Source organism: Pezoporus flaviventris, unplaced genomic scaffold, assembly GCF_033815535.1.
Source record: "Pezoporus flaviventris isolate CSIRO_AGI_PZ_B2104156 unplaced genomic scaffold, CSIRO_AGI_Pfla_v1 ptg000001l, whole genome shotgun sequence".
NCBI classification, from domain to species: Eukaryota; Metazoa; Chordata; class Aves; order Psittaciformes; family Psittacidae; genus Pezoporus; species Pezoporus flaviventris.
Window position 1 is genome coordinate 24305766 of NW_026892549.1, and position 14238 is coordinate 24320003.

The 14238-nt window shown below is 39.1% G+C and overlaps 1 protein-coding gene across 4 annotated transcripts in view; it reads left to right on the forward strand.

Moving 5' to 3' along the window:
• The window catches only part of JMJD1C (jumonji domain containing 1C), a 164535-nt gene that overhangs the window by 59001 nt on the left and 91296 nt on the right, over positions 1-14238 (forward strand). For 2 of the 4 annotated variants that reach the window (XM_061448898.1, XM_061448913.1), the window contains exon 1: positions 7042-7290. The exons of the other annotated variants lie outside the window; for them this stretch is intronic. The gene's annotated coding sequence lies outside the window, so the exon portion shown is untranslated. Of the gene's footprint in view, positions 1-7041; positions 7291-14238 lie in introns of those variants that run through there. 4 annotated transcript variants of the gene reach the window in all.

Consider the following 14238-nt stretch of genomic DNA (forward strand, 5'->3'; position numbering starts at 1 on the left):
TTATAAAATCATGCCTGTGATAGATACAATTCAGTCTGAAGTCTTAGGAGTATAATGGTATCCCCTCAGCAGCCAAGGAGATAAAAATAAGTGTGTGGGCAGCGTGATAGACTGCGGCAAGGTTGTAACATGGACAGAATAGAATGCTTCTGTGAGCTGTCAGTTTGAATTTAATTACTCTCTAGTTGCATGTAAAAGTACCTAGAAGTAAAGTGTAGAGGGAGAAAAAGAGAGGACTAAGGACAGAAGCTGCTAGAGACAATTTAGAGAATAATAGAATAATGTGGAAGAAAATCTAAGGTGGTAGACTAAATAGGTGAGGGCACCATGGTAGAAACATAGCAGTTCACTTTTTTAACAGTCTCATCTGTGTTTATGACATGGGAAGGTGTGGAATGAGTGCATTTTCCTAATAATTTTGTTTGAGGAGGGTGATTTTGAAAACTTCAGTAATGTGCTGAAATTAAAGTTTATCATTGAAGGTCTACAGATAGAAATGAAAAGCAGACATTTAAGAGAGGTATTTAAGGGGCATGTTCCATCATCTCGGAAAGAAAATAAGGCAAGAAGGGTAACTGAAAATGCAATTAAGATTAAAAGTGCTTAAGATGGATAAATTATGACAATTTTGTACTTTCAGGAAAAGAACCTATGAGAATATAAGAGACTGGGAAGAAAAGGATTGGGATTGAAGATAAGGAAAAGTGAATGCATTGAATGGGAATGTGCATGAGAAACTTCTGCACTTGCAACAAGAAAGGAATATTATAGAAGAGGGGAAGGAAAAGTATTACCTTATTATGGCCTTTTCCTTTTGGAAGAAACAGTGTTATGCAGGGTAGATGTTAAAGGAGGAAACAGTTTGCCTTCATCTAATATGATGAAAGCCAGGACTTGGGGAATGGTCCATTTAGCTGGCAGGGCAGAGTTGAGTGCCTTGGAAGATTACATGCAGGGGTCAGGGGTTTCATGTGTTCTACTGGGAATGGTTTGTTTTGTTATACCTGTATAACAAACAGTGCTGCTTGTGAATTCAGTATGCATTCATATATAATAAATCAGAAGAATCTATACTAATTCTGTTGGTTTGAATATGGAGACTGTACTTGGCTTGACAATGGTGAGTACTACAAAGCTAGCAAACAGATTTTCCCTAATGTCTCTTCTAATGCAAAGTTCTGTGATTACTGTATCATTTCCAGTTTTGGTGCTGTCATGCAGCAAGAGCTGGTTCTCCTGCAACTGTGTATTTCTGAAGAGTGTATGTATAAAAACTAAAGTACATTTCATGAGGAGATCCTGAATATGCTTGTCTCCTAACGTTGGGTTGTTGAAGGAGCTACTCCATCTTCTCCTCTCAGTAAAAAAGTGCCTGTCTGCCTCTTGGAACAAGTGGGGTCATTGCTGAACCAGTGGCTTGAGAATGATTTCTCCTGGGATCTGTCCAGGGCTCTGCAACAAGATAGAGCTTTAGCCAGGCTTATAACAAAACCAGGGACAAAGACTGGGTATTTGTTGGCAATGGCTAACTCTTTTGCACTGAGAATCTGGAGCTGATTTATGGTGGACAGTGCCAGTGGCACCTGTGGGACTGGGGGCCTTCAGTCTGACCATCATGCTAATGAGGAGGTCTTGCAGAAAAATGAGATGAGGTTTGTTCTGCATGGTAGTGGGTGCGTTTGTTCCGGTTAGGTGTGAATGAGGCCATATGTTCATGTGCTGACAGCTTGTTTGGGTATTTGGAGGTGGAAGTGTTCATGGACACTTGAAGGATAGACTTGTCCTCTGATCTTATGTAGCCTCTTCCCCCCTCCCTCCCTGCCCCTCTGTCCCAGCTGTCAATTGCAGAATCGTTTTGCTTGACTGGATTCTGGTTCAGCTGGCTTGATTGTGTTGGATTATAAAGCAAATACTTATAAAGTGCCAGTTAATTGGCATTTGTGTCACAGTTAAAGAAAAAAGTGTACAGACTGAATAACAAGCTTCTATAGGGCTTCCAGAGATTCTTGAGACAAATCAAGTTCTTTATTTTTGGCATGATGATGGAAAGTAGAACAGGTCCCTTTTTTATTCCTGTTAATATCATGACTCTTTCACTCTTACAAAGGATTTTTGTCCTGGGTTCCTTGTCTTGATGTCTAATTTTAGTTATTCTGAGTAAGTTTCTCTTTTGTATGTTTGTCCCATGGGTCAGATTAATCTCCTTCAAAGTCAGGTGTTTCTGTAGATACTGCTAATGTTTTCCCTGAGTGTGCAGTTACTTCACTGCAGCCTGATCGCCTCTCTGCACAATAGAAAACAGAGGTATATACTGCCAGATACTGTGATTAAATTCCCAGCAGACACTCAAAATACTCCAGCAGTAAAAGAAGTAAGTTCACAAAGGATTACCGTGTGTATGGAAAGCAATGCAGAGAGAAGACTCAGTCTCCCAAGTCCTAAAAATAAGTAAAAACTTTGAGGATATTTCGAATTTGAGGGGAGGAAGTGCTGTAGCTTCCAGGGAAAACAATCAAAAACTAATAGTGGATTTTTTTTTTTCGCTAGCTTCTCCATTCCTTGCATTGGAATTCTAGTGCATGTATACCATGCTAATATGGTTATAAAGATGAGATCCATACAGCAGGAGAAAATGCTTGGAAACTATCAGCTTCTTGGAAGAGATTTAAGACACTTTTAGAGCTTTGGAAGAGAAAATTTAAATAACTGACTCAGCAGAGCATAAATGACCTGATTTTTTGCTGCATTGTGAAAGACAGTAACATGCAGAAACAGCGCTTGGAGGTGGTTCAAAGATAACTTCGCTGGAGAGTATGTTACTGTAATATTCCCACAGAACATAAACGTCTCAACCACGTCCTGCCTGTGTACTTTGGCACTTGCTTTTTTAAACTACTGCTTACTGGGAGCCACTGCTCTCCACACAGCCTTCTAAGCAGAAGCCATTACCTTCCCAGGACATGTCCCAAATGAGGAGCAATTAACTGGAATCTGCCTCCCCCAGATGCTCCATTGTGAAATCTGGGTGTTGTCCTGTGGCTTCCCACTCTGGAAACGAGTGACGAAGTGGAAGGCCTCACTGCAGTGCTGACTTGTATGTGGCCTTGGTACTTTCTGTGCACATTACACTACTGCATTGTTTGTTCCAAAGTTTTTTGTCTCAGGGTGTTGTCTAATGGCAAGTTTGTACTTAATTTTTGTTTTTCACTTTCTTCTTATTAAACTTGCACCTCAAAGGGATGGAGACACTTTTTGTTAGAAAGGATTTAGTTTTGTAAACGCATGCTTTCATATAAAAAACACATAAAATATTTTTTGTAGTTAAGTGCTATGCTAAAAACGTTTTTTAATGTCAAATTCATTTACAGGAGTGCTAGTATTCCAGACAAAACAGAGTATTTTCTAGACTTAAAGTAACAGTAAGCACAAGTCATTTTGATCATACAGGCTTGGGAGTTGCTATTTTGGCGGCTCCTCTAGAGAAGGCTGCTTTATTGTGCCATGGTATCCTGGAGGTCTCTGTACTTAAGGCTTTTTTCTGCTGGTAAAGCATTTCTCCTTGTCCTCCAAGGGTTATGCAAACAAGATATTGTTTAGCGTCTGTTGGCTACAGCAAGTATGTCCAATTGAGTGTGCCTCTGTCACTTGCACCTTGTGCAGAAGACTGATAGCAGCGAAGTGCTGATAATAATTTCTATGTGTTTCTGTAAAAGATAGATTTAAAGCTTCTGAAGTTCCATATTCATGCTAGGCACTTGAAGAGCAGCCACAGTTGCAGGGAGCTCTGTGGAGGATAACTGCTTGCATACTGATTTTATAACTGGTACTTAAACCTATATTGGTTCAGTGTACTGTTATACTCCTGTTGATACCCTAGTCAGCCAGATTGAAGGTAATGAAGGTGTATCTAAACTGCATTCACACTCCCAGCTTCAGCATTGACCTACTCCATGCTTTCGTTAGTTGTTAAAGCAAAGAGCTATGCTGGATCCTCTGGAATTGTCTCGGAAGTCCCAAGTCTTTGATATTGCGCACACACACACACACAAAGCATTCAGAGAATAAATTTTCCATTGGGGCTGATGAAAAATTGCTTTGTAGCTCTTTAAAACATCTGAACTTCTTCAGTAAACTAGAAGGATAACCTGAACTTTGGAGATACAGTGTCAGCAGAATATAGGCATGTGGATGTAGTTGGTTATTTCAGCACAGTAATTTGGAAATTCAGCTTCCAGAAGGGAAGAATGACTGAGTGCTTGCAGTGTCTGTTGTGTATCTCCATCAGTCTGGTTACTTGCAGTCTATTTGTTGCTGTTTATGTAAATTATTACTTATATCTACATTCTTTGGGGGGGGGGGGGTATGTATTTATAAGGGGGTGTGTGTATATAGACATATACACACAATACGTATTTATTTTGTACAGTATATTTTATATAATATATAAGATATACATTATATGTAATACATTCTTCTCTATTAAGAATACTAAACCCCCCGAAATCTCTTGACCTATACCTCTTGAGAATCTGTGCAGTGAGGGAAGGATGTCAGCATGGTACTTGTTCTCCATCTGAATGGTAGCAGTCCAGAATGAGGAAAGCTGTGCCAGAAAGCGTCTATCCAGAAGCAGCTGCTTGGTACTTTTCTTGTGGTGGGGTGGAGCAGCTGGGCTTTACGCCTGTCAAATCTACTTGGCAGCTAATTTTGAAAGCCACCCACTGTTAAAATCTCCACTGCTGCTTCTATGCATTAATGACTTGTCAGCTGTGCGATACTGAAGTACTGCTTTCTTCGTGCTCACTTGAATGAGTTATGGAAGGCATAATTAGAGTTTTATCAGTTTCTTGTTCTCCTTTCCCAGAATTCCAGCAGCTTCTTCTGGGTTTCATCATGAATCGTATGATGTGCCGTGAAGTCTCAGTGTCCACCTTGAACTTGTAGCAGCATGGAGAACCCCCAAAATGTGAAGCACCTTTTCTGAAAAAGTATTCCAGTAGTTCAAACATTACTGTTTAAATACACGTCTTTGTGTGAATAGAGTCTGTTCTACAGCTGAGACATAGGAGCTTCAGGTGAAATAAATGTCTGGATGAAGTCAAGATGATGCAGGCAGGGCCAAATGCTATTTTGCTAGGTTAGGGTGTTCTGCATTTTGCAAATTACTGAGAATCTGAAGAAAGATTTTTGGTGGTATCAAGAAAGTGTATACTATGGCTCCACCAGACTTTTTGTTACTGGTATATAAACAAGGCAGCTGTTGCTTCTTAGGTCTCCTTTTTGGTGGAGTGACTCCACAGAGCATTTTTGTCATGTCATGATTGTGTTGTGGTATTTTAGCTTCTCCTTGGTCTACGACAAGAACTGGTGACCATGAAATAATATTCCCTTGACTTCTGGTAATTTCTTGTAGCACTTCACTACTTCTTGCAGCAGTAGCAGCAGGTCTTGTCATTGGGTGTGATGTTTCACAATTTTTAATAAGTGAAATAAGTGATAGTGGGGGATCTTGTGTTGCTAGAGTCAAAAACAGAATTAACACCGTGGATTGAGGAGAAGACATAGAGGAAGACTTTTTAGTCCTTTTAGTCCTTGTGGTGTGGAAAAGGATGTTAATATTTGGGATAACAAGAACATTGAATTGAAAAACAAAACCAACTTCCTTATTTTCTGAAAACCAAACTCTTTAGTAAAACCACTGTGTCCTCTTTCCTCTATTCCTGGCTTCACTGTCATAACAGCACTCTCCTGAAGTGCTTGCCATTTCCTTTCATGTGTGTGTTTGTATGGGAACATCTGTTACTTTCTGAACTCCATGTTGCAGCATTTATGTTGACATGGGTTTCATCAGCATTTCTGAGGCCCTTCTTAGATTTGGTGGCTCTGAGTGTGCCCAGCTGGACCTAAAGAACAGAAACGTTGGTTGTGCCACTCATGACAAGAATTAAGATGTGAGTAGACAGTAACCACAGGCTAATTGGAAGCCTGTGTATTTTGGGAGCATTGATGGGAAGAGAAGTATAGAGGAGGAAGCTGCTGAAGGAACAGATTTGTCTATTCTGCTCATTAGTTTTCGTATCCTCTTTTTTAAAAAAAAAATTAAAAAGAAAAGGCATTTCTTTTCTTTTACATGCCACATCCAGTTGTCTGCAGTGGATTCAAAATCCATTCTCTCTGTGAGCATGCAGAGACCAGGGATGGGTGTATATTATTTTACCACTTCCTTTCTTGTACCCTTGGATTAACATCCTTCCAGCTGCTGACCAAACCAGGAAATAGAGTCAAGGGCTAGAAATGGCAAATACACTTCCGATGACTTAAAAGGAAAAGCAAAAACTTAAACTGAAGACATTTGTGTTTCTCTTTGCAGTGTGTGTCTCCTGTTAGGATGATGTCATTCTTAACCAAATGATGAACAACACTGATACCATTTAATTTTTTGAAATTCATCAGGTATTGAGAAACAGCCACTTGGTTATATATGCGGTTTCACAACACTTCTGTTTTTCTATCCTCTGCTGCATGGAATATTCACATAAATGGGGAAAGGACATACAGTGAAGCTTCGTTTTATGTTTGGGGGTTTTATTTGCTTTTCTTTGCAGTAAAGCATGAAGTTACTTGAACAATAATTATCGATAATTCTTTAAGATATTTTGTGTGCATTGCATGTCTGAAGCATTATTACATAGAATATATTTAATACTGGAAAGTGAAATAATGTTAAGAACTGTGAGCTTAGGGCTATATAAAGCCTTCAGAAACAAAAGCAATGTCAGAAAAATATTCATTAGTGTGACTTCATAAGTTATCAAAATGGTTTACTGTTGATTAGGGAATGGGTCCTTGTTTGAAAATAATATACTTTAGCAGTAATTAATATTTTACTAGAGAAACGTGGCTGACCTCACCTAACCCTGAGTACGTCTGACTTCTTATTTACAGATAGGTGAATTATTAACACAATCAATGATACAGTGTTAATTTTTTGTCTACTGACTGTCTTAGGGTCTATAGCAGTCATGGGTAAAAAAAAGTATTTTATTAGGCTTTTTGGTCTTTTATTAGCTGCTTTTGTATTCCATTTTGATGGTTTTATGGAAAATACTTGGTCTGTTAATTAAGCAACTTTTAGAAATTTACATGAAACCTCTCAATATCCACTTTTTAATATAACTGCTTAAGCAAAAAAAATGTCATGTGTAATGCATCATTCTGAAAAACTCTTGACTTTAATTTAAAAGTGGTTTAATTTAAAATTTCTCATCAGTTTGAATCTTAAGACATTGGGTAAGTACCTAATTTCTTTTAATAAATGATGCAGAAATATAATTCTGTTCATGGCTTTAATTTCAGGTGGCTTTGAAAAATTCTTACATATCTCACTGCAGGACTTTGCTGGGATTTTAAATGCATATACTGAATAGCTACAAACTATATTAGTACCATCACAATAAGAATGAATTCTGATTTGTAGGGCTTACTGAATCACTGTTTTTGGAATCAGTGAAACATTTAGCTGAATCCTGAAATGAGCTGAATAGCACTTCATATAGTTCACTGATGAATTTAGCCATTTTGAAAGTATATTAATAAAGCTATATATTATGAATACAACAAGAATCATTTTATGTTCTTTATAGATTATTTTTTTCATTTATTTTGCATTTAAGAGTATAGCTGGCTCTTTAGAGAACAATGTTCCTAAGTGTTTTGGTGTATTTGTCTGGAATAGGCTGTATTCTAACAGGTCTTCTAGTGACACTCTGTTACCAAGCTAAAGCCTTTTGTTGTTTTGTTCCAGTATTACTATATGTCCAGGTAGAGTTTTGCTTATAGTACTTTTACTATTCTAAATTACAGTGCTTTTAGTACTCATAGTACTTCAGGTACTCTAAATGATTAATAAAACTTTATTTATTGCTTTGAAATTTAAAGTCAACTTCTTTTTTTATATCTTGATTATCTGAAGTACCACAGAAATGCTGGGGTATGTCTCTGTAGCTTAGATTAGTTTGAAGATTCACTAAAACCACTTTCCCATTCAGAATCGTATTAGTAGTAGATTGTATGTGAAGAGGTCTTGATACCTCTGTAAATTACTGCTGTAAGATTGCCAGGATCATATCCTTACTGAAGTCTGAGGCAAGATGCTGATAGTTTTAAACCTGAAGACTGGGCAGTACATCCAGCTTTCAGAGTGTCTTCTTCTGTAGATTACTCAGGACAGACGTAGTCAATGCTGGTTTACTCTCTGGTTAGGAAGCATTTACGAGGTAGTTTGAATTCACTATTAATCCTTTATTGGAAAGTAGAGTGATAGATATTTGTATGCAGTCATCTTCTAAGACTTGGGGTCTAATTAATTTATCTGGATAAAATCAGAAATATTTGGGACAATTTGTTGACGATTGTGGAGGAATCAAATTGCCAAGGATGTCTTTTGGAACTTTGCCATAGTGGAAATGTAAAACTAAAACAGGATTACAGAATGTGTTTATTTATTAAGTCCTTAGAGCTTTATGGGTGTTTTCTTACTTCATAGTAAGATACTGGCTTCTGTCCTGTTGTATAAAAGCCAGTTGTGGGTTTGCGATTGCATCAGAACTTTTGTGGCAAGCTGACTTCTGTCAGGCATCACTTAGACAGAATTCTATGAACCTCCACTAAGTGCCATCCAGTTTGCTGGTGAGGGCAGCTGCAGACAGCAGCAGTATCTGATCAGTCAAAACTGGTGCAGTCCTAGCAGGATAATGTGTTTGACTCGATTCGTAGGTGAAGGGATTGCAGATGATTTCTGTAAATCTGGCCAGTATGTCTTAGTGTATAGAATCACCTGCTGTCACTCTTCACTTCTTTTTGTCCCCCTTTAAAATGTGGTAGGGTAGGAATGAAGCTCTGCTGTCTGTCTGAATGTGCAGCAATTTGTGTTTCCTTTAGATGTGCATAATCTTAGATGAGCTTTCCTTAGGGAAGAATTTATGCAGTTTTCCTTATGCTCCCTTATTAATAGTTTTGATCTTTTGTCTGAGATATATATATGTGTGTAACCTGTATCTTGGCAGTTAACCTGCATATATAAGCACTGTGGTATTCATACTACTAGAAGGTTATGCTTATGGGGGGCTTGAAGGCATTCGTAATGGATCATAAGGTTTTTCTGTGACAAGCTATTTTCCTGTGTTAGTATCAAATTACCCAGTGAACTGTTATTAATCATATTTTGGCACATGGCTCTGAAATTACTGCCACTGCTGTAGAATGTCGATTTCGACATCTTTGGCTGCTGCAATTGCACAATCTATTAATGATAGACGTACTTGGAGTTCCTTCAATACAAATGACATTATTGGCATGCATAAAATAGCATGCTAGATTATTTATTAGAATAACCACTATATCTTTTATTGGGCTTTACAAATTCTCCTCAAAATATCTAACCTAAACTTACTTTCAGAGTGGCAAAATGACCTATGTCAATTCCTTAAATGTTCCAAGTGCATGTACAAAGTACAAATGAAAGCAGGAAGGGCAGCTGTTCCACGTGTCCAAACAGGGGAGATTAATGCTACTGGATGTCTTTTGACTGGTTCTCTATCTGCCTGCCTTTTGGTAACATAGTGTATGATATCTTACCTACCAAGAGAATTAGAAAACTACCTGTCCCAGGTCTTTGTGTTATTTTAAGCAAATTTTGGATAGTAGGGGAGAAAGACTGACTCTTCACCCACTTTTCCAGGATTCATAGAATCATAGAATAGTTAGGGTTGGAAAGAACCTTAAGATCATCTAGTTCCAATCCCCCTGCCACAGGCACGGATGCCTCACCTTAGACAGTGTTGCCCAAGGGCTTTGTCCAACCTGGCCTTGATCACTGCCAGGGACAAGGGGTAACGGATTAAAACTTAAACAGGGGAAGTTTAGGTTGGATATAAAGAGGAAATTCTTTCCTGTAAGGGTGGTGAGGCACTGGAATAGGTTGCCCAGGGAGGTTGTGAATGCTCCATCCCTGGCAGTGTTCAAGACCAGGCTGGGCAAGGCCTTGGGTGATATGATTTAGTGTAAGGTGTCCCTGCCCACGGCAGCGTGGTTGGAACTAGATGATCTTAAGGTCCTTTCCAACCCTAACGATTCTACGATTCTATGAGTCACAGTTTCCTTGAGCAGCCTGTTCCAGTGTCTCACCAGCCTCACAGTAAAGAACTTTTTCCTTATATCTAACCTGAATCTCCTGTTTAAGATATACCCATTACCTCTTGTTCTAAGTACTAATTCTAAATACTTACTTTTGTATATTAATGGTATTTTAACATATGCTTTAGTGTATGTATTTGCACTGTGGCACTGATGTTTTAGGCTCTTTAAGTAATAAAGTAAGGATCTGTTACTTATATATGGATGTTTCTGGCAAACTAAGACTATGAAAGATAGTCAATAGCTAGTTACTTTCTATTGGGGAAATGTTTCTCTTTAACATATATGGACCTTTTTCACTAGTTTGAAATGAACTGGAAGAGAGATGAAAATGGGCAATAACAGGAAAGTCATTGCAAGATTTATAAAACGCAGTAAATTCTGAATACTGTTGTTATGTTGGCCAGCAATAACATTTTGACTATAAAAAGTAAATTGAGAAAACCCAGTAACTGTTTATATCGAATTTCTTATGGAAAATAAGCCATTAGGCCAAAGCAGATTTGCTTCTTTATTTAATTTCTCTTTTCAACCATGATCCAAAACTGTTTGGAGCCAAGGAATATTGGTAACCATGCATGCACATAAAACCAGTCATGTTAATTTATCAAGAACTGAGGCTTATTTTCTATTTCCAAGGTAGGCATGAGCATGTGGGTATGAGCTACTCACAAATTAACTGTAATAAGTAAGGCTAAAGTAAGGCTAATCAGTTTTCTTTTTTTTCCTTCTTCTTTAAAGCAATGTAATCTTCAAGCAACCTTCCCATTAGAGTAGTGGAAATAAGTTTTGAACAATCCATATGTAAAATGATTTTCAATCCTGTATGTTTTCAACTGTTGTAGTTCTTGGCCAGTGATTTTTATCATGCTCTTCAAGTAATTTCTTCTGCACAGATTTTTTTTTTAATAGTGTTTTGGGTGTTCTGTGTCAGAGATTGTAGCTTGGATGCACCTTTGCTGAACCTCCCCCCACCCTCCTACTTCTTCAGTGGCTCTGATTGTGCACCAGACCATATTTTTCTCTTCTGTCAGGCAGATAAAACCCGTGTTCTCTTTGTTCCTTACATTTTACTGCTTATTGCACTGTCTTGCGGGTTAGTCACCCCCTGAGGGATGAGTTTGCAAGTGGGAACCATTATAGAGTGAGGGAAATAATGTTGTTCCCAACTGCAACCAAGTCATGAAATTCATTAGCAAAAAATTCATGTTTATGCTGTATGTGGAGAAAGGGCAGAGTTTCCACCACATGGGCATCGACTCAGTGCTGCTCTGCTTTGAGATTAACAGGACAGTTTGCAGATCTGAGTCATTTTTCCAGACTCATGCAAGGAATGACTTGCAGCAAGTTAATATTTCTAGGCTCAGCTTGCAACCATGGAGGCTGGAAATACAGTTTGATTACTGAGAAGGTCATTCTCTTGAGTAGTTTTGTGGCAGGAGGTGAGTTCATTTGTGATTTTCTACTTGTAGGAATCACAAGAATAGTAAAGAGGACTTTTTCCCCTCCCTCTTTTTGTCTGATTCCCAATCTCGATACGATTTTAGCAGTAATGCAAGAGTTTGACTATACATTACTCTGTAATTCCTCCTCTGTCTACTGGGATGGCTGCTTGGCTGAGAAAGGATTCAGTTACTTCTTCCTTTGCCCTCCAGGGTGTGCTGCTTCTTTTTGAGATAGGAGGTTATATCTCGCTGTTTGAAAGGAGATACCATCAGTAATGGGATAGGTGTGAAAGCAGTAGAGTTGTCTACTTAAACTGCTCATACTGGTTTCCAAGCTGTGACCGGTGCTTAGTTTAATTCTCTGCTGCTGTTTAATAACAGTGCAAGCAATCTTGGTGCTTTTAGAGCTGTCTCAGGGGCTTGTGTTGGGACAAGAGGCTGCTGACAGGGCCAAAAAGGGAATTGGGAATTCATGACCAAAGAAAAAAGACTTCAGTGTGAGGAGAACTGAGGAAAGAGTAGTTTGTGCTGTTTACCGTTTCTTCTGGTGGTTTTGATTGGTTTTCTCCTGTTTCAGCATCAGCTTTTGCTTGTCTGGATTGAATTTGTTGGCATGTAAGACTCAGTTTCCAGCAGTTGCTGGTTCAGTCCCTGCCTGTAGCAAGAGTGAGGTATATGCTAAAACATAGCTTCTGCAGGCAAGTGACTGCCAGAATGTAAGGTCGGCATCCTCTGAATTAAGAGAACGGTTGCAGTAGCTCACTGGTGTCAAAAGGGGGAGGCTTTGTTCTCCCTGTTCTCTTCTCTGCAAGAGAATGAAGGTAGTTCACATGATTCTGCTCTTTCACCAGAGCTCATAGATCCTAATTGTTGAGATAAACAGAATCATAGAATACCTGGTGGTAGCTGTTGTCTCTATTTCACCTTTGAAAGGAGGATTACTGCTGCCACAGAAGACTGCAGATCAGAATACGATGGAGTCCAGTGGGTTCTTCCTTTTGTTCCTTTGTGGTAATATTTTCATGCTGTCATTTTTGCCATTCTTGGATGGCAGAGAAAATATGAGAGAATCCCTTCTTCTGATTCCAGGTGTGGTGTTGAATAGAAGAGTGGCTGCTGAAAAGAGTATGCATGTTTGTAGAGTCCCAGGTTACCAGTGAGGTACAGGTTTCATCAGGGCTCTCGGAGGAAAAACTGAAAGCAGGAAATCCCCTATGCTACTTCTGCATAACAAAGATGAAGGAACTGCAGTGGTGGTCACCCCAGAGAGAGCTATGTTTTGTTTCATAAATTCACAATATAATCTAGGTTTGAGGAATCACATTTTTTTTTTTTTTTTCTGTAATGCCAAGAAATTCCTCACTTGACATATAGGACGACAAAGAGATACACTAGTTAGCTCCATTCTTCTCTTCATCCCCAGTTCTTTTCCTCATTTTGCCAGGTCTTGTGCAAGGATCCATTTCACAAGACTGATGACTGTAGGGAGGTCATCTTGGCCAGATTGGACAAGTTCTCTGGGTAGTATAGAGAAAGCTTTTCAATACCAGTATTTACTAAACTTTTAGGAACTGAGCAGTGAGGCACACTCTTCTTAAGTGGTGTTAGAAAAGGCTAACTGGATTTCTGAATAAGTTCACAGATGTATGTAACAGTCTGCGATGAGTGTCTTCCTGTGGGCGTAATAGATAAAAGGTCCTCTGGACCACACTATGAATCCTGTGTCAGAACAGTGTGTGGAACATGCACTTTGAGGTCAGGTGCAGGGCTTAGAGTACAGACACCTTGTCCTCTGCCACCTCCTGATTGCTAAAGCTTTGTGTTAAAAGCGCTGTTAAAACCTTTTCTTAAAGGTTTCTCACTAGCTTCAAATCTCCCTTCTCAAGACGCTCCCCTCGTGGGAACTCTGGTTCCACAGTCTGCTGAGAATTCAGCTTCAGTAACCTCAATTTTGTAAAGAAACTCAAAGCCATAATAGTTTAAACAAGACAAAAAAAAAAAAACCACCCCAAAAACATTACAAATGTAGACACAACATGTCACTGTGCCATTTGTTCTTTCTTGTTCCCTTTACAATTCCTGAGTGCCATTTGGTATTTATTCTGTCCTGTATCCTCAGTCCCTTTTTGTGTTATTCAGCTGTTTTCGTGGTGCTGGTACCTGCCTCGTGTAGGGTGCATACCCATCTATAGCTGTGCTTTCCACATGAGTGAGTTCAGAGGGCTTTGTGTTTTCTGTGAAGTATAGGACTGTTAACAACAAATATCTCCTGCAAGTAGTCTTCATTATTAATTCTCAGAGGACAGGATGTTTCAGTTGTTCAGTCACTCTTCACAGCTCTTACTTCAAAGCTGAATGTTGTGTTCCACCATTGCCTGTACATGGTCAGTCACAGCAGCTTGCAGGATATGCAGTATGCTGCTGCTTCCAGAACATGCTTCTTTAAAAGGGATGAAGCTAACACAGGAGATAGCTTGTGTTCAGTCACTTCACAAGGGTGCAGGCTCCATGGCTAAAGTGCAGGCATTTCCCATGTCTGATGATGTGCCTTTGTTGCAGCTTTGCTGTATGGCTGGTAACCAAGCTGCTGGAGGGCCTT